Source organism: Echinops telfairi, unplaced genomic scaffold (genome assembly GCF_000313985.2).
Source record: "Echinops telfairi isolate 266 unplaced genomic scaffold, ASM31398v2 ScPeMD7_6;HRSCAF=24_1, whole genome shotgun sequence".
Classification (NCBI taxonomy): domain Eukaryota; kingdom Metazoa; phylum Chordata; class Mammalia; order Afrosoricida; family Tenrecidae; genus Echinops; species Echinops telfairi.
Genome location: NW_022103903.1, coordinates 784,509 through 811,451, shown reverse-complemented (window position 1 = coordinate 811,451; position 26,943 = coordinate 784,509). Strand labels below are relative to the sequence as shown.

The window sequence follows — 26,943 nt, the reverse complement described above, 5'->3', positions numbered from 1 at the left end:
GTTGAGGGAGTACTTGAGTGGAGGCCCAATGTCCTTCTGCTACCTTAATACTAAACCTATAAATAGATCTATTTCCCCATCCTCATATAAATATATTTGCATATGTACATGTCTTTATCTAGACCTCTATAAATACCCTTTTATTGTTATGATTTTTATGTTAGTCTCTGGATAAAATTGAAATTAAAAGCCAGTAGGACTATAAGAATCGCATTTGGTAGTATTTATGCCATGGAATAGAGATTATAGATCTGGAAACATACATTTATTGTCTGAATTTGTATATTCAGAAAATGAATAAGCCCAGTGAAGGAAAATGTCAAGATTTAACAGTAAAGTAGATCTGCAGCAAGCAATTGTTTTAAAATTGAAATTTTATTACAGAAGTTATTTCAGTAGGACTCTACTGGTGCATCCAAAATATGAAATGATTCGCTATTTGGGGAAGCACCTATCATCTAAATTATAAAATAGAGATAAGAGATTACCTGAATGCATGTTTGCCAAGAGAAGCTGTGGCAAAATTCTCCTTTTGCACATCTAGAAAGTTTTGATCCAACAACTCACCTGGTGAAAGGAAATATATGCCTAGAACCCTGCAGGATCACTTGCAAGAAATATGATGTAATTTGTGATCAGGTAGGTCTAAAATATCAGTACTGCTGGCTTATTAATTAATGGGTATGGTTTTTTCCACTCAAAACTGCAAAACAGAGTTTTTATCTGTTTTTTTGTTTGCTTTGTTTTCCAAGTTCATCTTTGTTTGCAGGAAGCACAAGATTTTAAGAACCATATATGAGTTTGAAAGTAGGCTCTGTTTTTTATTCATTGTGGGACTATAACCAAAATGTTTACTTTTCTAAACTTCAGTTCCCTAGTTAAGTCTCACTTATTTTGTTTTTAATCTTTAAAGTGATGAAGATAGGTTATAATATCATAACGATTAAGTGTGGCATGTGTGTGAGAGGGTGCATGTGTGTATGTATAGAATGGTAGCCAGCATATTCTAGGTGTCCAATAAATTATATTGAATAAATGAGCAAAGAGATAAAAAATGTGGTATGTTTGTGTGTTTATATACATGTCTAGGTCACAGTGTACTTGAGGGTCTGCTGCCTGCATAATAGGACTGATTAACAAACGGTGTCTCTCATCCTTAAAAAAAAATTATTAGTCTTGGGAATGATGCCCAGGTTGGACCAGAGTATGTCAAGATCTCAGTGCTGTGACTTTTCCTTGCCTGTGATGTTCACAAGCAGAGCCAAAGGGAAGAGAAATGCCTGCTGTGGTCCCATCTTGCCATGGTTGTTTACTCCTCTGTCACAGATATAAAGAAAGAACTCGAGTAGCACTGTGGTCTTTTCCTTGTCCACTGCCATGGTGACCTCACACCCATAAGTCTGCATCCAACTATCTGGGCTACATTCGATTTTCACCTTCTCAGTCTGAGTCCAGAGATGGTGGCATGTGAAGCATTTGCTCAGAGACCACAGAGAGGCTGACAGTATCTAACCTGCTGTGCACAGAAGGCAAAATGTTAAAGGCTGCCTGTGTGGGGTAACCATGTGAACCCACCCAGAGCATCTCCTTTTGGAAAAAGAAGCTCCATCCCTGCAGAATTTCTCCAAGCTGTACTTCAACATGAGCATCTGCTCTGAGAGGCTCATAAAAGCTGTTAGGGATCGCATAGCATTCTGATCAGCATTCTCATAAATGGTTGATTCCGCATCATTTTGTACTGAATTCATTACAGATTGTACTTTCATCTTCTACTCTCAGACTGTCATGGTCTCAGAGCTGGGAGATGAGAATTATTATTCAAAAACATTCCCATTACCTGAGTAGGTATGTACAGCTAAGGTAGATCCTATGGATGTGTAAAGTGGAGCTTGTGTCTGTAACCTAAGATGAATCAATACCAATTTGGCATGGCTATTAAAACGTATGATCTATAGACAGACAATGGCTCACACATATTCGCATCGATGACAGTCAGGTGAGGAAGTCGTTAAAAAGCGGTTCCAAATTAGACTTGGAGACACACTATTCCATAAGACATTGTCTAGTTGATTCTAAATTTCACTTTGCTAATGAAAATAGTGGGCCTGCAAGTAACAACAACATCAAAAAACCAGGAAAAAGAAATAGGGAAAATGACTGGTGTTATATGGGGAAATGCACAATAAGTTATACAACTATTAATTAAATCCTGACTTCCTGACGAGATCCATCCTTCCTAAAGGAGCAAAACTGTTGATGGAAGAAGGGACATCCAATGAGTGTTCGATGCTCAATGGGAAATTCAAAGTGAAGGCAAGGGTGTGGGGCGATACGTAAGGTGACTCTGGGATAAGACAACTCAAGAGTTAAGGCAGCTAAAGAAGAGAAGGGGTTAAGGAGAGAAGAGCCTTTTGAGTCAATACGAAGTGTCTGGAATGTTTCTTGTAAGCAGTTAGGAGATATCAAAGTTTAAAAGGAAGTATCACATAATTGAATGTTTTTTTTGAGGAAGAGATAACTCAGACTGAAGCAATCAGGCACCAGGAATTGTAATTAACCACTGAAATGGCGAAACCAAACCTAAAAGCCATTGGAATTTCTAGGTGGTTTATGTCCACATTGAGGGATGTAAAGAAATATTGTAATAATAACAACACCCAAAATGTATTCAATAGATAGGCTGTCAGGATAGAGAGAGGGGGGAAAGCGATGAGGTTGGAGGAGTAGTCAAAAGAAGTGGAGTGTTTCTTCTGAAAAAGTAGACTTAAAACCAGAGGGGGCTATTGGTTGGGTGGTTAGAAAAAGTTTCTGATCTTTGGTACCATCCATTTGTGGATATGCGATTCTTCATCTTCTAGTAAATTATTCTCATTAGTCTTTAGATTATTAGCTCTTGAAGGTTAAATTTTGTACTTATTGACTCATGACATGGTATAAATAATTGGAAAGCTGGGCTGATTTTGTATCTCCGTGGGTAAATAATTTAAAAACTTTGGAAGCACTTTTCAAGCTCAGTTACCCAACATTGCTGTGTCATATATTCCTATTAAAGGTAATACTGTAAGTGATCTGACTTGGTGAAGATTAATGGCAGAGGAAGATTGGGGAAAAGCCTGACATCTTGCCTGTTGTGTTGCTAGCAGTCCTGCTTCCTGAGATGCAGGAAGGCCGTCTTAAAGACCTTGTGTGAGCCTGGATTAGAAGGAAATTTTATATTTCTGTGGCAGGTTGTAGCTCGTTATGCATACCAATAGTTCACAGATCATAAGAACAACAATGATAATTATTTATTGCACATAGATAGACTATATCATCACGGTATCTTCTATGTCTAAGTTTCTCCATTCCTCCTCCTAACCATCTTGGAGAGGAGCTGTCGTGATCGCCATTCTACAGAGGAGGAAATGGAAGGTGGGGTGTTTTTTTTTTTGGTTAACTGCCTAAAGTAGGCTTTTTCTTAGGGAGATAGGCAGAATGTTACACCTATTTCTGAAGCCAAATCCAATGTGCTGAATGGCTTGCAACTCACGGTGACCCTGCAAGATAGAGGAGGATTAGGGTTTCTGAAGCTAGAAATTTTTTAAAAAGCACCCTCACCTGTCTCCCCCAGAAGGTGGCTAACAGTCCAGTGCTCAATCCACTCTCCCCCCAGGGGCCCTTCCTCATTCCGTAGCCACTGTCTGGTTGGTCCTTCCCAGGGAATTGTTCTCCTTATTCTCCTGAACCCACGACCCAACTGTAAAAGTATGCAATACATCAACCACACGGTGGAATTTCCCAGGAAAAAAGGTGCTTGTTATTTTTTGCAGGGGTGCGGATATGGGGAATATATTCCCTGGGAAAGAGAAAACAATTGGGCTCAAATGAGAGGAAGGACGTACGTCCATGCTTACACTAGAATAATATTTCTAACTTCTCAAGTAGATATAAAGCCAGCTCTTTTTCAAAAATCTTATTTCCACCAAAACCTTACTACAATATACAGAACATCAGGCTGAGCCTATTTCTGTACATCAGTCCCCGGCCACTGTCAAACAAAGCCTTCTGTCATTTTTCTTCTCTCTGTGGGACCGTCACGGGCAGCAAGCTCACTGCTCTCGGGTTGTATGTCTACGCTGGATAGACGTATTCATGACAGAAGGAAGCTTGTCTTCTGTATGGAGGGAAAGGAACAAACACCGGGTGGGAGCTACTGTCTGTATTTATCTTATGACTCTAAAAACACAGCTATTTCTGCCCTTGATCTGGGTATTTGCTCGTGAGACGTTCTGCTTGGCCACAGGAGGTGCTGCAGTAGGAGTGCAAGCCTCAGAAATGTGGGCTTGGTTCCCCAGTCTTCCTTGATCTCCTGTAATATTAGAGACACCATGAGAATTGAATGTAGCACGTGGTGGGACCATAGTAAGGAGCCCTCATGGCACAGTGGGTTAAACACGGGGCTGCTCACCACAAGGTGGGCAGTTTAAACCCACCAGCCACTCTGCAGGAGAAAGATCCGACTTCTGTAAGTATTTTAAGCCTTGGCAATCCACACGCGCAGTTCTACTTGGTCCCACAGGATTTCTGTGAGGTAGAATCAACTCAAGAGCACTGGGTTTGTTTTGGGGTGGATGGTTATATGAGTTTCAGAGGAAGTTTTCTTTTATTGCGCTGTGCCTAATTTTAGTAGTTTATAGAGTGCCTTGAACTGAATTAAAATCCTTCAAGGTATTCAGGTACAGTAATGAAATGGAATAAATACAAAGCCACCTCATTGACTTTGACTCACCGTGACCTGATAGGACAGGGAAGGACGACTACTGTGGGTTTCCACGGCTTTACATCTTTTCAGGAGCAGAAAACTTCTTTCTCCTGGGGAGCAGCTAGTGGTTTAAAACCGCTGGCCTTGTGGTTAACAGCCCAATTCATTACCTGCAGCACTACCAGGGCGCCACTGAACCGGAGGGGGAAGGACGGAAGGTTACAAGATCAGCAAGTATCAAAGTGAAGACTTACAGACTCACCTTTTAAGTGAGAGTTAGGGTGAAACATTATCTAAGATGTCGAATTCCATAAGGCAGCAGTATGTCTTCTTGATTTCAGCTGCAGCTCTTCCTAACTGATGCCCGGAGCGCTGGTGCTGTCGTGGGGCCGCTTTGGGCTGCTGATCCCAAGGTCTGCTGTTCCCAACCAGTAGCTGCTCTGCAGCAGAAAGGCAGGGCGTTCTGTTCCCTTAAATAATGACCACCTCAGAAACTCACAGGCACCGTTGTTCCCTGTCCTACTGGGTCACTGTGAACCGGCATTACCTCAAAGGCAGTGAGCTGACAACCTCACTGTTCTGGTTTTTGTTTTCGTGGTACAAAGGATGTCAATAGGAGGATCGATATGATAAAATAATAATAAATTATAAATTATCGGGGATTGGGGGGGAGCAGGGAGGGAGGGGGGAAAATGAGCTGACACCAGGGGCTCAAGTGGAAAGTGGATGTCGTAAGAATGATGAAGTCAACATATGTACTGAAGTGCTGGACACAGATGACGTATGTACAGATTGTGATGAGTTGTATGAGCCCCTAATAAAATGATTATTTTTTTTAAAAATAGGAGGATCAGTGGCTCAATTATCTGTCAGATCCAGTTTTTAAACTTTGTCCTTGAAAGAAAAATCAAAATCTGCAGTAGATGTAGGCAGGTCACCCGCACTGCAAGGGTCCCCTGAAGGAGAAGCTACCTATGTTAAAAGGTTGCTTCAACAGTTCCATGAATGTGAGTCTTTCTGAATCAGATGCCACGTGTGCTCCACTTTCAAATCCATTGCAAACATCGTCACGTCACAGAGATGAGTCTCCATTTAACTTAGCTGTAGAGTTAAGGGTGTTATTTTCTCATCTTCAATTATATTTTTAGAAGTCGCTATAAGATTTTTATGAGGAAGAGGTTGAAGAAAGCACAATCATATCGCATTTTCTTGGCTCAGAGGAGTTTAAAATCTCTGGTGATTTAGTTGGTTAAAAAGAAAAAAAAATTTTTTTTGGCTTATGAGGAATGGACCATCGATAACTGAGTTACTTTTAGTTCTATAAAGCGATGTCCTTAAAAAAACTTTCACTGCTTAGGTGATAAATATATAGAACATAAATGGGACAGTTGAATATCTAAAAGAATATATTTGCTAAAATGTCTATTTCCGTTTACAATCAGCTTTCTTAACTACAAGCTAAATTCTGATTAAGATGAATTTGTAGATAGACAGATTTGCAAATATACAGTTCCAGTGTCTTTGGAATAACTTCATAATATTTTATGCTACCCTTTAAGTCAAGATAAAAGTTTGCTACAGATTTTATTTTGTTTGGTTTGGTGCCAAATGCACACACACACATTTCCTCACAGGTCGATGCCTTAAGCATCCCTCCTGGCATTCTTAGAGCCCTGGTGGCGTGATGGTTTATGAGGTGGGCTGTTAACCTCAAAGTTAGCAGTTTGAAACCACCAGCCACTCTGCGGGATAAAGATGGGGCATTCTACTCCTGTATGTTGTTATGGTCTTGGAAATGCACCAAGACAGTTCTATCCTGTCCTCTCAGGTGAGGCTGGATCAGCTTCATAGCAGTGAAAAATTTTGAATGCTAAGTAACCTCAGGGTTTCAAATCCAACACCTGCTCTGCAGGAAAACCATAAGGCTAGGGATTCCCATAAAGAGTTACAGCCTCAGAAATTCTTTACAAGGTCACTATGAATCAGGGTAAGGTAGTGGGTTTGATCCAGCATAGCATGGTCAAAGAATACAACTCTGATGCTTAGCATATCTGGTCTGAAACCATTCGGTATCCCACTGTGCTGCTCCACCAGCCTTTTGGTCAGAGTACAGGACCCCCCCTGACCCAAGGCACAGGAGCACAAGGCAGCGTTCTGGAATGTCATCACAATGCTGTCCCTACGATCCACACACGTTGGATGCTTTTGTGTAGTCGGTAAAACATAAGTTGCTATCTTTCCAGTATTCTCTGTTTGGGGCCAGATCCATCTGACATCAGTAATGATATTCCTCGCTAGCCTGAAGCGCTAGCAGCTCCCTTTCAATGCACTGCTATAACTGCTTGGGGGTTATCTTTAACAATGTTTTTGCTTGCTTCTGATATTAATGATGTTGCTCAAAAACTCCTAAGAAGCTAGGCTGTATGAAAAAGAACATAGCATCAGAATTAGAGGGTGTCGAACAAACAACCCACTGATGACAGAGCCTTGCTTGCTGGGCCTGATGGGAGTGTGAAGTACGGACTGATGAAGAGCAAAGACTATCCTTTTCTGTATGAGTCACACCTCAACAACAACAAAAACGTCGTCCTCATAACCAGTCTAATAAGTACACATCACAATAAATGAGGGACATATTGTAGTCGGTAAGGCTTTCCCTTTATATGGAACCCCTGGAAGCATCGGTCAAGAAATTCAGCACTGTGTATGCATTTGACAAGTCTGCTGCAAAGGCCTTTTTAACGTGTCAAAAGGCAAGACATCAGGGGGTTTTTTTGAGGACAAAGGAAAGCCTGATCCAAGCCAGAGTATTTTCAATCGCCTCGTGGTCATGCTAAAGCTAGTACCAATGGAACACGGGAAGAAAGAATCCCTTTGAATTACGACATTGGTGAATGATATTGAATATACATGGAGTTCCACACAAATGAACACATCAGTCTTGAAATCAACAGAGTCAGCAAGAGGACAGTAAAATGTGGTTTCGTGCACTTTGGGCACCTGTCAGGAGGCAGCAGTCCCTGGGGAAGCACCGTGTCTTTGGGAAGGAGTCAGGGAAGAAGAGGAAGAGCCTCAGGGAGGTGACATGACATGGTGGTTGCAACGATGGGCTCAAACATAGCAAGGCTTGGGAGGGTGACCCTTGTGCTGTCCACAGGCAAGCTACAGCTCAGAACCAATTCGATGGGTCCTGAAAGCAACCATCTGGGGCCCTTGTAGCACAGCAGCTCATGTTGAACAGGAGAAAAGTGAGGCTCTTTACGTCCGTGGTGAGTTAGAGTCTTAGAAACCTACAGGGCCACTGGACATCCCCTTGCAGAGGGGTCTCGGGGAGGAGATGAGCCAGTCAGGGTGCGATGTAACAACGATGAGAAATAAAACTTTCCTCTAGTTCCTAAATATTTCCTCCCCGCTCCCACTACCATGACTCGAATTCGACCTTGCAAGTCTGGCTAGACCAGAGGATGTACACTGGTACAGATAGGAACTGAAAATACAGGGAATCCAGGGCGGATGAGCCCTATAGGACCATGGTGTGAGTGGCAAACAGGGAGGATAAAGGGAGAATGGGTAGGAAAGAGGGAACCGATTACAAGGAACTATATGTGACCTCCTCCCTAGGGGACAGACGACCGAAAAGTGGGTGAAGGGAGACGTCGGACAGGGCAAGATATGACAAAATACCAATTTATAAACTATCAAGGGCTCATGAGGGAGGGGGAAGCGGGGAGGGAGGGGAAAAATGAGGACCTAATGCCAGGGGTTTAAGTGGAGAGAAAATGTTTTGAGAATGATGTACAAATGCGCTTTACACAATTGATGTGTGTATGGATTGCGATAACAGGTGTATGAGCCCCTAATAAAATGTTTAAAAAAAACAAAACTACAGGGATCACTGAGTGGAAATCAACTCAGTGGCAGAGGTTGTTGTTGTTGTTGTTTGTTAAATAACAGCCATCTAGCATTGCTGATTCTAAACACACTTCTTGGTAAATTTAAGTTCCTTTTGTGATTATATCCAAGTTCTGTAAGAGTTTTTATCAATGTCTACTCCTTCTGGTGTTAAAGAAGTCTTTCTGTTTTTGCAAAAATCGTTTGCCTGGATAGTAAATGTTTTTTTACATATGACACCATTAATCATGGGGTTGTTACTTTACATCCATAATTCTTACAAATTAGAAGTTATTTACTAATTGGCTGTGTTTAATTAAATGTCAGTTCCATTTGTGATGCAGACTGGTTCACAGGATAATAAATAGAACATGGGAGAGAAATTTGTTGACATATAGCTTAATGAAGCTGAAGAAATTATGAATTAATCTTATAAAGATTCATCTGATGATTCTCAGTACATCCTCAATGAATTCCCTGAATATGTACAAAATAGAAAAAGGCTAATTAAATTTAGTTCTGAAAGCATAAGTAAATTTTGCCTCAAATGATATTGAAAGAGAAAAATCAGTAAATTGCCTCTATATTCATCTACCTATCTGGCCTCATTGAAATCTTGATAGGTTAAATTTCTTACCTTTTTTATGCATTTGTTTTTACCCACCAAGTTTAATGCCCATTCCCAGGGGAAATGGAAGGAATTTGATATACCCACTCTTTAGAACTGTCCCGATATGTTACTTCAGAAACACTTCATCGATTTACAGGCACAATTTTCTCCAAGAACTTGAGAATCTGCAACATTTCTCTTGATGTACTGCTCTGGAATCTAAAAACCCAGTCCCACAGGCCTTTTGAATCACTGGGAAGTTCTCACCCCTTTTGTGTCCAGTGTTTCATATCCAACACACTGTAATCTGAGCCATCGCTGAGAGTCTGCCCTGGATAATTCAGTAATTCTTAACAGCTGACTTTGACTTAAAATATCAAATTTGAGGCACACAGAGACCTTCTTTCCTTTGGACCATTATAAAAGTCTCAGTCAATGTCATCTTTTTGCAGATAGGAAGAATAAGGAAACTAACAATTTTATAATCTTTCTATACTTTTCGTAACATGTTAACATGTTTATCTAATCAATATTCTAGTCATATATGGCTTTTACTTTCTAAGAGTGTTGGTTTTGTTTTTGTTTTTTTCTCATTTGTAAAAGACAGTCTGTTTGGGGAATGTGAAAACTAAAGAAAACATACTTATTTTATTTATAGACAAAAAGAATCCTTCCAAAATCAAGTCTTTCTTTGGGCATGAGATTCAAACATTTATCTGCGGGAGATAGTAAACAAGCAAACCTGTGTGACATGATTTGGGAAGTCCTGCGAGTTATTCTTTAGCTCTTTGCCCTGGAGCACCAAAAGATGTGGGTAGTATGTACAAGGAAATGCTAAAGATGTGTGCCACTGTTTTAAATTCAAGGCACCACTCACCCAAATAAAAACCAAGAAATATTGATTATCTAATGGTCTATTTATCTATATGCTTATAATGAAAAATAACAACAAAGAAACAAAGTATCTAAGAGAAAATAAAAGCCAAACATGGTTGTATTTTTCATAAACATTTAGATGGTCAAATTTCTTGATAATAAAAAGACCAATTTTGAGTGAACCTTGTCCCAGTTCTTCTAAGAAACTCTCAAAGAAATCAGGATAATTTGGTAGCTCAAATAGAATTACTCTCAATCTCTAAATATTGTACTGTAAAATGAGAGAACACAATGTTTCATGAACTTTTTAAATGATACTTTAGTAAATGCATAAAAGAGATCTTTAGAAGGAACTTTCTGTTATTTAAATGTAGCTAGAGCACTCCAGATAGTCGAAACTGATGAATTCTCTGTTAAATGTATTAATTGTCCTGTCTTTTTAAAAATATTGTCAAATTATTTAACAGAAGTCAGAAATGTCAGATTCCTATTTCAGGGGGACTTGTAGATAATAAATTAATAGAATCTTGTGGTGTGGTTCTTATTTCTTACTGGACTTCAGTAATAATCCAGTCTTTCTGGCTTGCAACTTTAACATTTCCATAGAAATTAACTAAATATATTCATTTTGTTTGAGTAATACATCTACTTGAGGAGGATATTTATTTATTTATTTATTTATTTTTAATCAATTTATTGGGGCTCATACAATTCATCACAATACATAGATCAATTGTGGAGGTGGATATTTATTAAGAGAGCCAGTTAAGGAGCTTCTTAAAGAACAGGAAAGTGAAACAATATATCTTTTTTTCATTAACAAGAGAGATAAATAGAAGGAAGATACTTGCTTCATGTAAGGATGAGAAACAGTTTTATTTTTCTAATACATATTTTAAGTTTAAAACAGATAAAATAATATGGAAGACATTTAAATTAGCAGCCTTGAGCAGTTAACTGCAAGGTCCGCAATTTGAAGCCACCAGTCTTTCGGCAGGAGAAAGATGAGGCTTCCTAATCCCACAGAGTCACTGCTACAGAACCCCCCAGGGGCAGGTCGACCCTCCCCTAGAGAGGCGCTCTCAGTCAGAATTGTCTCCGCAGCAGTGGGTCTGTGTTTTGATTTTGGTGTTTTAGAGACATATACTTTAAAATGTGCCTTTCTAGTTCGAATTCATTAACAGGTTGATTCACATGACAGAAACTTTTTCTCACATATACTTAGACATTTTTTAATGTAGTATCATAAAATGTGTTCCATTTCAATATTAATATATTATTGTTCCATTTATAAACGTTACAGTGTACATACTGTGCATCATTCCTTGTCAGTAGTTATAACACTATTCTTTGTCTTTTTATAACAATACAAACTTTTGTCTGCTAGTTTTAGCTGAAGAACCTTAAAATAACTTCTAACCATTATTGTTAATGACTATAGTGTTGCATTGAGTAATATGCTATCATTTACATCTTTATTGCTTATTTCTATTAAGAATTTAGACCCCATTGCCTTACTTTTCTTATTCCCACATTAAATAATGTGTCCTGACATTTTTTTTTATTATTCATGGAATTAATTTATTAGCTTTCCAGGTGGAATCACTGATGAAAGGGCATCATCATCTTAATACCCTGATACAAAAGGATTCACCGCTTTGTTCTTTACTCCCAGGGGCAGAGTCATACAAAGATCAGGCACTTGGAGCTAGAATTGGGTTATGATCAAAGAATCCACCTATGTGATGTCCTCAACCTTGGAATCTCATTGTCCTGTTATTCTGAGTTTGGTGGGGGGAAAGGAAAAGTGCATTACACAGAAATTGTATTAATAGATTTGTATCTATATCAATAGATTGTTTCTTAAACCAAAAATTCAGATCCACTGCCAACAGGTCAATCCCCACACCTAGTGTCTTTTGGAAATGTGATTTATGGGTGTGACCTAAGAGATCACAGATCTTGTAAAGAGTGCTGTGTCTGTGTACATAGCGCTGGGCACATTATGGTTTTCATTTCACTGGAGGATTTTGAAATTATGATCTTTTATTTTATTGTTAGGATCATATTCTCTAGGATGAAACTTTTTTTCCTTCCAGTTTATGGAGAACAATGAGTTCAAGTGACATATCTTTGATTGAAAGTATATTGTTTTACTTATGTAATTTTAATCAAATTGTATAAACATAACATTCTTTCAATTGGATAAAAAGTATTCATCCATAAATAACCCCATACTAAATATCATACCATATACTATATCATAATATCATTATAAAAATATTCCACAATGTGCCAACAATTAGAATGTCTGTCATACACAGCTTACTGGAAAATCCCAGGAATTTCCACACAACTCCAAGTCTTAAGAATTATCTCTTTAAAATGGCGAGTTCTCCCTTGAATTGGAGTAGAACTGACTAGTTAAAATAAGTTGCAAACTATCCTTTGCTCCAGAAGTGTTCAAAATAATTGACAGTTGTTTGAGCTGAGAAGCTGTAGACGAAAGATTATCCTTGTAATTCCTAAGAGACCCTGGTTCTGAGGACAATATGGGGAGTCAGAGCTCATGGAATAAAACCCTATTTCAAAGAAGCATGACCTAAGTTTTATAAATGTGCCAAAGAAATGCACTCAGAGAAATGAAAACCAGATTATTTTAACGTATATTCTAGCTGAGAGAAACGATTGCAACTATAAAATAAATCCCAGATTCAAAATTCCAGTCAAGAGTTTGAAAACACAGTGACAGCTTTGTTTCTAACTTTTAACCAAAGTATGTTTCTGAAATTCTAGCAAGGCCACACTAATGAAGTCTGCACTTTATGCCACGGTTGCGCTTTCGTTAGCATAACTCAGAGCAAAGCACTGTGCAGTGCTGAAATGAAAACAGGTAGATTCATCCCTGTATGTAGCTTAGGCTCCTTGGGGTATGGTCATTGTTATTTTGGTCAAATAATTCATGCACCATGATACAATAATGTTGGTTTTTCTTCCGTGAGATGTGAATGGTATATAAAGCAAGCTTTAAAAGGCAAACAAAATGTGCAAAGTAAATTACCTGTTTAATTGGCAAAAGAGAACTTGTTAACAAATATCCAGCAATATTATTGGAATAGTCTTTCAACTGGATAAAAATATATGACTTAGCACACAATTCAACTCATACAAATACATCATAATATCATTTTTAAGATATTTCACAATGAGCCAACAATTATAATGGCGTGCATCTTGTTGAAAAATCCCAAGAATCCCCAGGCAACTATGAGTGTAAAATAGTGTTCTTTTGGATTAGAATGCTTCATAGAATAATCAAAATATTTGAAACTTGTCTTACAAATATTGTAGAAATTAACATCTTAATTTCCTAACCCAACTATACTGTTTTCTTATCTCAAACTGTACTTTCATCTTCCAAATTTAGTTTTCCCAAGGCCCCAGTAGAGTTAGGGAGTGGATGACAAGTGTTTATTTATCATTCTGTAGCCAGCAGAGGGCAATAGAGCATTGTATACTGACCTCCCAGCCAATTAAAACATTCCACAGAGAAAGTTATTTTCCTTTCACGGACAAGGATGCGTACACACAAACTCATTTATTTGAGATGCCGGAGACATGTTGACTTCTCTCTCACTCAAATATGTGTGTGTGCATGTGTGCACCTACAAACCTTTAGTTTTGAATTATGCTGTTGATAGTTCACTAGAATGACACTGAATTTACCATCTATAATCAGGTCAAGGAATCATGTCCTACAAACTAAGAAACAACCTATCTAGTGGCGAATGCCATTTAGAGGCTAACAACAATAACCACAAATGGCATTCAAGACTTCCGGAAAAACTTCGAAAATGGCAAATTACTAATATTTAGAAGAAAGTTTCTATAGAAATAGATGTGTTTACTCATTTTATACTGACAGCGTTAGAGGGAAAATTAGCCCTGAGCCAAAATAATGCCTCTCATCTCATTTATGTCCTTGCAAATAAATGGTTTTATGTTACTTATACTAACTATGTTCATTAGGGTCTCTATTCCCAGCTTCATATTTTAAGCTCAATTTAACAGATATTATTAATTATTGTTTTGAAAGAATTTTAAGATAAGTCAATGAAATCAACTTCTCAAAGAATATATGAAGATTGATTATAAAATATATATTCACAAGATAGTCTTGATGAATTCAAATTGAAATAACAATGTAATCCTATCTCTCAATATTAAAATCATTCTAACACATTGGGGGGGGGGGAGTTACCCTTTACTGTGAATTACACAGCAAAATTCATATCAGTATTAGAAGATAAAAGACATTATAGAACCCCAAGATGTAACCACTATGATTCCTTGATTCTAGAAGCAATTGTTCCTTCCTTTCGGGCTCACCTCTCCACAAAGAGATGAGCATTTAGAAAGTTCATTTCATAACACTGAATATTTTCTTTCATTCTCTATAGCTTGGCATCCTCTATAAGCCAAAGTAGTGTCTTTGAACTTGGAATTATGTGCTCTTCTAAACATGAACCATAATTTTGACAGAGGAATAAAATATATAATTGTATATATTTTTAATCCTGTTGTTAATTAGCACATTTCACTCCTCAGCTGATTTTAAAACTAATAGAACATTGTCCCAATTAACACATCTATTATTTATCTATTTATGGCCTTGCTATCTAGATGATAAGCAAGAAATACTCCTCCAGTTTGATATTTGATATCACATGCAAATGAAAACTAAAAAAATGTAATTGTATGTAAATGTATTTAACTTATCTTAGAATCATATTGATTTGTTCTCATAACATCTAAAAGGAGATATACATTAAGAGCAATAAAGTCCTGTTGAGCACCACTGTATCTTCATGGTTCAGACAATGTATATCTTCATTGTATAATGACAACATTAGTTTTCACATACAAATACTTGAGTTAATAAAAAATATATAACTCTTAATGCCATTTTTAAGAGCATTGGTTTTTTAAATATTAATTTCAAGCTCACTACATTAGATGAAATATTATTTATTTTAAAGTATATTGTTTGTAGTTCTGCTGCCATTCATAAGATTTCTAAGGGCAAAATAATGAATGATACGAGAAGTATTAAAAGAAGATGGAAAGAATACAGAGTCACCGAACCCAAGAGAACTAATCAACATTCAATCGTTTTAAGAAGTAACAGATGAGAAAGAACCAATGGTGCACTGAAAGTATCCGTCAAAAACATGGCTCCAGGAATTGATGGAGTATCAACTGTAATCTTTCAACAAGCTGATAAGCACTAAGAAGCACTCACTCATTAAGCCAAAACATTTGGGAGAAAGCTACCTGGCCAACTGACTATAAAAGATCCATATTGTATGCTTTCCGTAAAAGGAAAGTTCAAATTATAGAACAATATTATTGATATCACATGCAAATAAGATTTTGCCGAAGATCATTCAGCAATGATTGCAGCAGTATATTGACAGAAATCTGCCAGAAATTCAAGCCGATTCAGAAGAGGACATGAAACAAGAAATACCCTTGCTGATGTCAGATGGATCCTGGCTGAAAGCAGAAAATACCAGGAAAATGTTTCCAACAAAACTCACTACCATTAAGTCAATTTGGAATTAAAACAATGCTATAGGGTAGGATAGAACACTTCTGTAGGTTTCTGAGACTGTAACTCTTCATGGGAGTAGAAAGACTAGTCTTTCTCCCAAGAAGCAGCTGGTGGTTTTAAACTGCTGACCTTAAGGTTAATAGCCCAATTTTTAATCCACTACTCTACTAAGGCTTGTGTTTTATTAACTATGTAAAGCCTTCTACTGTATGGATCTTAATGAACTGTGGATAACCTTGAGGAGAATAAGAATTCCAGAACTTCTAATTGTGCTCCTGTGAAACCTGTACATGGATCAATAGGCAGTTGTAGGAATCAAGCAAGGTAATGTGTGTATGTGTGTGTGGTGGGGGGGAGGGGGTTGTCTCCTCACTATACTCAATCTGTGTTTGAGCATCAAGCTTGGAAGAGAGCTTATTAAGAACCTGCGATAACCGAATGACATAACTTTGTTTGCTGCAAGAGAGGAAGACTTAGAACACTTGCTGACGAACATCAAGGATTGCAGCCATCAATATGCATTATCACTTAATGTCAAGAAAATACAAATCCTCACAACGGGGCCAATGGGTAACATCATGATGAACAGAGAAAAGATTGACGTTGTCATGCATTTATCTTGCTTTGCTCATGGAAGCAACAGTCAAGAGATCCAAAGACACATTGCATTGGGTAAATCAAGGCACAAACTCTTTAAAGTGTTAAAAAGTAAGAGGGTCTCTTTGAAGACTGAGTCACGCCTGACCCAAGCCATGGGACTTTCAATTACCTCATATGTACCCTGTTTCCCCGAAAATAAGACAGTGTCTTATATTAATTTGCTCCCAAAGATGGACTAGGTCTTATTTTCAGGGTATATTTTATTTTTCCATGAAGAAGAATACGGTACATATTTATTGTTGAACAACAAAAAAGGAAATTTATTACCTGTGTACAGTATGGTAGTAGTTGTCATCACAAACCAGCATAACCAGACAAACTGTGCATCCTACAGTATCAAGAATTTCTTCTTATTACCATTATTTCCATGTACAACAATCTATGGTACATTTACTCATAATGCATTGTACATTTACTCGCACTTCCTGTCTGCTCCAGCTGCGCTGCAGCCAACAGTGAGCTGAGCAGTGGCGCCCCTTGCTACGGTCCAGAGTCCCGAGTTACGGTAGCTTCAGGGCGCCTTATTATTGGGGAAGCCTTATGTTTGGGGAGGTCTTATTTTGGGGGGGATGCCTTATAGTTCAGCGAGAGGCAAAACTGTAAATAGGTCTTATTTTCGGGTGATGTCTTACTTTCGGGAAACACGGTATGTGAAAGATGAACACTGAATAAGGAAGACTGATGAAGAATCAATGCACTTGAATGATGGCGGTAGCAAAGAATCATGAAAGTACCACAAAACTGCCAAGGGAACAAGCAGACCGGTCTTGAAAAAATACAGCCAGCATGCCCCTTAGAAGCAAGGGTGGTGACAGCAATAAAAAGTTAAGTGTTGCTAATCTATTCTAAGCACTGTGTTATGAAGTGTATGTGTACTATCAGTTGCAAACCTTAGAGTACTCTATCAGGTTAAGAGCTATTATTCTCTTCACTGAATATAAGAGGAAACCGGTCTTAGAGATATTCAGAGTCTTATCCATGATCACCCAGCTAGTCAGTGACAAGGATGGTCATTTGCATTCATAGCCTTTCATACATTTTTTCAAAACAAATATGATACCTCATCCTTATTCTGTTTGCACCAAACCATATGACATATATATTTTTTACACAAAAGAAGAAAGGTTAAGTAAAAAGTAAATGCTCTCCATTTTTTATTTGAGTGAGCTTTTCCTCTATTCTGTAGTTCCCAGAAAAAGCAATAGTATATAGATGCCATATCTACATTTATTAGCGAAATAAGGATTCCTGGGTTACAAGGGTGCAGCACCCAGGCACTGACTGAAGGATCCATTTCGAGCCTGCCAGTGGCTCTGCAGGAGATTTTGTCCACAAAGACAACAGGAGAGGAAAACCTGTGAGGCATGTACTCAACAGTGTACAACAACAAGATTCCAAAACACCCAAACTCACTGCCATTGAAAAGACTCCAACCCAGAGCAACGCTACACCACAGGGTGGAGTTCTCACCAGGGGCTTCCGAGACTGTACATCTTAACAGAAGTAGAAGGCCTCATCGTCCTCCCAGAAGTCACCGTGGTTTTGCACTGCCAACCTTGTGGTGGTTAGCACCCCAAGGAGTAACCCAGTATGCCACGAACGCTTCTTGACAGTAGAGACATGTAAATAAAAGGATGTAAAAATAAAACATAATGTCAATAATGTCACAATCTATTCAATCACTAGAAGACTGACTTACATCAATGGACATTTACCATGTGCTATTTCAGTCAAAATTATGTGCACACAGGAGCAAGCTTTGTTAGTGGCCATCCATCCATCACACACAGTAGGATTCGTTATCACCATAGAATTTTGCCAACCAACCCACAGTATCTTAGCTTAATTCAAACCCATGCCAAATCCACTTGACATTCTGCCTGACCGTCACATCCCATGAAATCCAAGTGTACATTGATATGACAGGAAAAGCAGTCTCCTTGTGCAAGGTCCAGATGCCAATTTAGCAGATAAATGTACTGAATTTTTCTTTCTTAAAGGAATAAAAGCATTTAACGATGATTTGTGCATGCCTGCATGGAATTTTACAATATTCACAACCCTCTTCCAAATGGTTTGTGCACACAATACAGATCCTTACTGACTCTTCTTCTAAAATAGAAGTCCACCATCTTATTTCTCACGAATTTAAAATCGACCCTCAAAAATAAATTAAATTTTGAATACACCAGAAATGCCAGCCATCACCATCATTTAAATTTGGGCCCAATTACCCTCTGGTGGTGGTGGTGGGCTACCCTCTTCGTGGTCATCTGCGTAGCCCCAGTCATCTATACACTAAACGCCAGTAAGACATCCCTTTCCCACTTTGTGGCGATCACAAATGTCTCAGGCCTTGCTGTATGTTTTCTGCGGAGCGTGGTGAGAGCAAAATTGCTTCTAGTTATGAATATGGAAATAGAGTAAACCTGTGTGAAGTTTCTACCAGTCACCCATTTCCCTCTCGGAATTGCACAGTTGTATTAAATACAAAGACCTGGCTGTCTGTTTTCCCAAGCAGCTAAGAGTCTCAGAAATCCCCAAAGGGAGTCCTTATGCATCAGCATTGACTCAGTGGCAGTGAGTTTCATTTTATTAAATACAAAAGACATGAATGATTAGGTATCTGCACACAGATTTTCTTTTCATTCCTTTTGAGTGGAGGTCGGTGACTTTCAAAACGTAGTATGCTGTACAGTGTTGTAAGCACAAATCCGTGTTCAATGTCATTCGCTAAGAGCCGGCATACCATGGTCTCTACTGCCGGAGCGGAGTTCACAAGACTTGCAAACAGACACGTTTAAAAGACATTTTTCACAGCAATTATTTGTGATCAATACCATAGAGCTACAGCCAAAGTGCACTAAGACCATTTCACAGAGAAGCCTGACCCATTGTGGAAGGCAGGAAATGGCAGGTCGAAAAAGGCTTATGTGAGGGAGAGACTTTCATCTGAGACTCAGGATAAGTAGGAGTTACCCAGGGGAAGTCTGGGCTAAAAGGCAAGCTCTTCAATCTGCATTCTGTTCTCTCAATCACACAGCTAACACCTGGAAAATGAATTTAATGATGTTCTGGGATGTAGAAATATCCCTGTATTTATTATTACTTGCCGAAGTGTTTTTCTTGTTCGGAATCATAAGGGAAACTCGATTAAAAAAAAAAGTTTATTAGATTTTGCCAATTGCTCTATGCATTTCAGTATGTGTTAAACAAAACTGACCGAAAAAGAAAGGAATACAAATACGAGGGTTTTAAATAAGACCGATGCATTTGGAAGATAAAGGTCTAATATTTTAAATGTGAAAATTACTAGCCTTAAGAAACAATGACATTAGATCTTCAATCAATAAAGCATCCAACATAAGATGCTTCAATTCTGTATTCTTTCTACCTTTAATTCTTCTTTCTTTATGTTTTACATTTCACTGAGGAAAGAGAAGAAAGTTAAAATGTCCAAACTACTGTTGCACACTAAGTCACCTTGTGGCATTTAGGCTAAGTTGTCCAGAAGAGGCGATGCAAGCCAAACTAATGGTATCTGAGAAAACCAGAGTACACATCGTACATCTCGGTTAATCCCTACATAGCATAGTATTTCCATGTATGGTCACAATTTGCTTACTGCTAGTAATTAGGATAGCTAAATGCTAAATAATGTATGCTTCCAGCTAGAGAGAACAATTAGCCAAATAACAAACTGTGTTCAAGTCTATACTTTCCCCCAGTGGTAACTATTTAGGAAAGGCCTTAAATCGAGATTTATTGCCCTGGTAAGAGAAAAGAGTGTACTTTCTGGTGTGAAATAAAAGACCTGTGAAATTCAAACATAGTTGTGAAAAACAAACATATTACTCGATTAATTAGTTGGTTGCAATGAAAGTAAAAATACTCTTTGAACAAACAAGTAACAATCCTAATGGAAAAAATTTTAAAGTGAAAACTGTCTATTTTAAGTGTTGTCTAATAGTTCTTCAATGTTGTCTGTAATCTTTAGCTCTTATATTTGTTGGTTCTAAGGAAGATCTTAAGAGAAGAGTCCGCATAGTAATTCAAACAGTTGAGTAACATAATAACCCATGGGAAATATGTACGATTGCTTTATTATAAAAAAACCTATAATTAAAATAAAATTTATTAATAGTATCCTACTATGACTTAAAAAAGTAGCTTCCATATGTGTGCTTTAGGGAAAAATAGGAAACAATTATTAAAATCAAGCAGTGGGATTTTATTTAGCTTTTTAAATAAGTGTTAAGGAATATTTTGTTACATGGAAAATTTATAACAAATTGATGAGCAAAAATATAGGTTACGTTGCACATTTTAGGATGCTATTCCCTATTGAAATAAGAAAAGTTTATAATGTAGAGTTTGAGGACAACAAAAGGAGGATATACAATAAAACATATATATGTATATACATACACACATACATATGTATGTATATGTATATATGTGCTTACATCTGAAAGAGCAATGGTGAATGTTGGTTTTATCTGTATTTTCCAAATATTCTAAACATATATTACTCATCTATTATGAAGAAAAAGTCATGGAAACTTCATTGTAAAAAATGAGCATATGAATCCCACTACCATCCAGTTGATTCTAATAGAAAAAACAAAAACAATTCACTGCCATCAAGCAGATTTCAACTCATCCTACCCCTTGAGACACTAGAACCGCCCCTTTGGTTTCCAAGACTGTGAGTCATTATGGGAGTAGAAAGCCTCATCTGTCTTCCACAGTTTCAAAGTGGCCACTTGGCTGTTAGTAGCCCACCATGTAACCCACTCTAGAGTTGCCCAGGCTGTACATCTTAGAGGGAGCACATAGCCTTATCTTTTTCCCATGGAACCACTGGTGGTTTTGAACCTCCAACCTAGGGTTAGCAGTCCAGTGTTTACTAGATAGCATATCACTCTTAATGTGTATTCCAAAACCTTTGTTTGCAAAACTTTGATATGTTAATTTAGTAAAAACAATTATTTGTGGTTAAAAGATTGTAAATAAAAGGCGATGTTTAGAAATTCTTTGCATAAATAGGATAGATTTTTATATGTTGCTCTCATGTTGGAATATGGTTCTGCTGGCTTCGGGAAGCACATGCTTTGTTTCAAAGATACCAACATGACACATAAGTGCAACAAGATACTGTACTGTTGACTGAAAAGCTGCCTTCTTGATGTAAGAACGCAGCTTAGAAGTCGTACACGGCGATAGGAAACCCAGAAGATAAGACTGGATCACATCAACAAAGACTTTCAGTCAGAATACTGGAATGGGATGATTTCTTTTGGAATGTGGCCAGGATCCTAGAGCGAGGGTGATTAAACTCTTGGGAAAATATATAATTATCCTTCTTGTTAAGACAGTAGGTTTACATTTCATGTCAATTTCAACAGCAGTTTCTATCTCAGCAACAATCATAGGACGTGGATTCAGTATTTATCCACAAGAATGAGCACCTCCATATTTAGCATCTTCTTTCTTAATCACAGTAGGCAGCTATTAAATCCCCAAGCCCTGACTTAGCATTTCATATGTGAAGTAGGATTTTTTTCCACCCTGAGCCATAAGCGAGAAAAAAATTAATAATCTATAAAATAACCTAGAAAGTTTTCAAAATGAGGTATACGAGCATACTTTAATGAATTCTTTATTATTGCTTTTGTTACTTTTGATCTACTCAGAAACTTCTTTTTAACTTAGTGGAGCATTAAATATTTATGCTTCCTTTTTTATTTACTGACCCAGGAAATAACTTCTGTATGGGAAACCCTGGAAGAATTTCAAGATATGTTTTTCAGAACCAGCACATAATACTTCCTGAATGAACGGACTTGAATAACTGTTATAACCTAGGTAAAATATTATTCAGGAGAGACAAAACAGCAGGTGGAAGTAAGCATAATGGATGGACAAAATAAGATACCAATCCCAACATATGTATCTCCATGCTATAAACATTTTTTGGAAGGGTTTTTAAAAGCAAGTAAAAAAGAAAAAACATTAAACAGTTCTGTAAAAAACATCTGCAGAATTAAGCATAATGTAAATTACTGACAAAATAGTCAGTTTGTGTTCAGATTGAAAGCCTAGAGAGTGTGTTATCAGCTGTGCAGCTGTTAACTGTGATCGCAAATTAAGAGAATTTTAGTTCATGATTCAAACAGGATATGCTTGGTAACAGCTATAGCTGGAAGTAAGAAACTAAAAGACAGCAAAATACTTTAGTAAGATATAAATACATATATTTCCCTCTTCGTCTTCTTATACACTTTGAATGTCTTCACAAATTTGTACTATATATTTTTCCTGTCTTCTAATTGTAGCTAAAAAGAGACATAAAACTACTTGGAACATTTTGAACGCTGAATTTTAAAAAAAATCTAAATTCACGTGAAATAGAACCATAAATGTATACACTTGAGGGTAATTTTCTTGTACTTCCAAATAAAACAAGATCTTCAAACAAACAAAATGAAACCTACACATTGATAGTTTCCTGCAGTTGGCAGGAAATCGCATGTGGGAAAAGATGAGTCTTTTTTTATTAATAGTTTTTTTATTTGCACCTTTAGAGTCTGGTGTGGAGGTAAGAGTCTAGGTCCTGGATGCAAACTGCCAGATTCAAATCAGGTTCGGCTTCATATTAGCTGAATGCCCTGGGCGTGTTCATGTAACACACAGGCTCATAACAGTAACTGTCCTAATAATGTTGTTCTGAGAATTAAGTAAATTAGGTTACAAAAAGCACACAGAACAATAGCTCTCACGTACAGTTCTAACCAAACAAACAAACAAAAGTTGCTGCTGTGTGAATTGATTCCAACTCATCGTGATCCCATGTTTCAGGGGAAACTGCTCTCTACAGCTTGTCAGTTATTGTAACTTTTTGGGAAATAAATCACTAAGCCTTTTTTCAAGATGCTTCTAGGTGAATTCAGTCAATCTTGGGTTAGTACCCAAGTTTTTTGTCATATAAATATTAGCTACTGCTTTTTTTTCCTTTATTAGAGCTGCTTCCTAGAATCCTGACAAGGAATCAGAAATAGGTATAACACATACAGTATAACAGTAATAATACAATATATAATAACACTATATTGAGTCAAGGAGGTCTGGTGATATGGTGGCCAAGCGCTCAACTGCTAACTGGAAGGTTAGTGGTTCAAACCCATCAGCAACCCCACCAGAAAAAGATATGGCAAAGACTTGTCGCCTTGGAAACCTTGGTCTCCTGGACCTCTGGGTTCCCTATCAGATTCAACTTGATGGCCATGGGTTGTGTCTCATTTGTTTCCATACTGAGTCACAGAGAATTCTGAAAGTGTCCTTTGCTGTTCCTGTTAGTTCCCATTGAGTAGTTGAAAGTCAAGGCGATCCTGATCCCCCTGTGTCAGGTAGAGGGGTGCTCTTGGAGTTTTTGGGATGGCAGCCTTTCAGATGCAGATAGTAAGGCCTGTCCTTTGAGATGCTTCTGGATGGATTTTAACCAGGAGTCTTTCAGCTGGTAATTGATCACTTCACCATTTGCACCACCCAAGGCCTCTGGAATGTGTTCTAGAGTTGGAAGAGCTTCACAAAACAAAATATCTAACCTGTTCTACTGTAAAGAAAGCTGCCTTGGCAATTTAGAAGACTGGCTTCTGGGTTTTATAGTACATTGCTAAAGAAATATTCTGGAAAAAGCCTATTTAATTTAAAAGGTTGTTTCTAGTTTGAGCATGATTGAATGACGGTCATCTCGGTCAAAGACTGCCATCTTTTTGCATTAACCTGACCCAAATAAGCACTTGTTTGTCAAGCCACTTAAAATCCACAGAGATTTCCACTCATAACTGATATTCACTGTGAATTCTCGGTCGGTTGGTTGGTTGGTTGGTTGGTTGGTTGGTTGGTTGACTGGTTGGTTAGCATATGCACTGGACAAAATATATTTAAAGCACAGAAATAGGTCCCTAAGGAAGCATTTTTCCAAAAGACACATTCACAGACAGTAAAATAATGTCCATTCATTCAGCAAATATCTGAATGTTACTAGGGGGCAGGCACAATTTTGCCTGCTAGGGATAGGTCAAGAATTCCTGACCTCACATAAAATCCGAAGAGACTATGCAGTGGCTTCGATCTGGGTGTGTGTTTGAGGTGCTGGTGTCGAAGCATGGCAGGGCAGGGCTGCATGGTGTGTAAGGATGTAATCTTCAGGGCTGTTGGGAGCCGGTGGCCATTAAGGCCATAGCCTCAGCCACGGAGCCGAACTTGGCTGCTTCCTGGTTAAGTGTTGTCTTTCATTTGCTAAACCTGTGGGGACTGGCCCTGCCTAAATCCCTGCCTCCGCGTTCCTAGCTATGTGCTCTGTAGCACGGGCAGTTGTAAAGTTGACCTTTTTCACCCATTGGTTAATAATGCCAGGCGCTCATTGGACTAAAATGGACTTTGCTTTACACCTGATGGACCTTAATCTGCATGCAGGACATCTTTGAGAATTAGTGCACACCCTTTTACCTACAGCTGATTGGTTAACGTTCTTATGCTTCATTAATATACATGTTGGATTGGATGTTGTGTCACACACCTTATTAAAATATGCACCTCCCAGTTCCCCCTTTTTTATACCCCAGCTTTGCCCAAATAAATGAGTTTGATCAGAGTTTTGTCTTGCTCCACGTCTCCGTGTCTTTTCTCCATCCAGGTTCGTCTTTCCCAGCAGGGCCTTGCTCGTGCGTCCCGCAGGCCGGGAAGTTACACAGGGCATGGTCAGAAAAGGCTAGGGTAGGATCAGGAACCCAGGAAGGCGAGGCCTGGCACGCTTCTGGAAGGAAGGGGATTTTGACTGGGGGAAGGGAAGCCATTGGAGTTTGGAGTGGAAGAAAGATAGGACCTCACTTGGGTTTTCAATGGATTCCACTGGCGACTGACTCTTTGAAGAAAAGTCTGGAAATCGAGGCTCTTCCATTTATAGTCTTTCTTCTTAAAGAATTCCGCATGTTTCATTTGAACCCATCTTTCCCTCGAGTCAGTAGTGAACGCAGGAAAGTATCAGGTGTGGACAATCAGAGGCAGCAGTGGGTGGCATGGCATCGACGGAGCAATGTGTACAAAAAGGATGTGCTACTCACCTGTCCTAGAGGCTCACAAGGGTCATTTGCAGATATAGGCTTGAAGAAACCCGTACATTTGTCAAACTCAAAGTCTGCCAAGTCTACTACAGCATGGAAGTCTTTCTTAATGTGTCTTGGGTAGAAACAGGCTGGGCTCAAATACAAGCTTGTGGCTTGCAAGTCTGAGTTAATGTTTTGCTTTCTTAACCTCATCCTTAAATGGGGATAATACCACCTTGCACGCTCCTGGTGAGAATTAGTTATTTGTTAACACCGAAACCCCTGCTCCTTCCCCATATTCTCTCTGTTACTCTCAAAGAACAAGCCATATGTTCACATTAAGGAAATGGATTTTCGTGCGCCCCACTGCTATTGATACTAAAGTCCGGGGAACACAGCAGAACATTATGGTAGTTTGAGTCATTTTAAACAGTACAGTAGTTTTAAACAATAGAACTTCACAACTTAAATGCTGAGATGCCGAAAGGTAAGTACAGTTAAAGTAAGTTTACCATAATCTTGGGTGTGTAACTTAGTTTATGTTTTAAAGAGCCTTTGTCAGCTTAGTGAGATTCCAGTGCCTGGAGTAAGGTGAGGTGATGGGATTCTAACCCACCGTTTCTGCACCTGAAATAGTCACTCGGGTAAGAGTGCCTTGGTCTTTAGTTAAGATGGATTGCGCAGAAAACCTCTTACTGTGTGATTCTGCATTGGGTCACACAATGCCTCCTTCTCAAACAGAAAAAGACAAAAGCACGCGGTGCTTTGAAAACATCCCTTATTTACATTTAATGCATCATAGAAAATGTCAATCTCCTTCCTAAACAAGAATAAACAGGAACGGGGGAGGGAGGGAGAAAATGAGCAAATGATATTGAGGGCTACAGTAGAGGGCAAATGTTTTGAGATTGATGAGGGCAACAGGTGTACATATGTGCTTGACTCAATGAATGTATGTATGACTGTGATAAGAATTGTACGAGCCCTCAATAAAATAATTAAAAAAAAAGAATAATGAGGGTAACAAAGGTACAAATGTGCTTTATACAATTGATGTATGTATGGCTTGTGATGGGTTGTATGAATGACTTAAAAAAAATAAAATGACTTAAAAAAAAAAGAAAGAATAAACGGAACCGTCTTCTAAAGCCCTTCCAAGCATCCTTTAGTCTGTTCACTGTTCTAACTAAATTAGTTCTCTCTTCCTTGAACTTGTCCTGTGTGGGAAATACAAACACCACCAGGTGTTTTAGGGTGATGGCCTGGGGCACCTAGAGCCATGTCTAGCACTTGGGGTGGGGGAGCGGGGGTGGGGGGTGGGGTGGGGGTGAAGTTGCACAGACGCCCTCCCCTTTACTAGGGTTACATTAGGTTACTTTCTGCTATCAGGCTTTTTCTTATAAAATCAAACTTAGAAAAATACTGAATTATTCAAAGATTC

The 26,943-nt window shown here is 38.4% G+C and overlaps 1 protein-coding gene across 6 annotated transcripts in view; it reads left to right on the top strand.

Annotated features, from left to right (window-relative positions):
- The window catches only part of ROBO1 (roundabout guidance receptor 1), a 1,092,383-nt gene that overhangs the window by 618,690 nt on the left and 446,750 nt on the right, over positions 1–26,943 (top strand). The gene's annotated exons all lie outside the window — the stretch shown is intronic.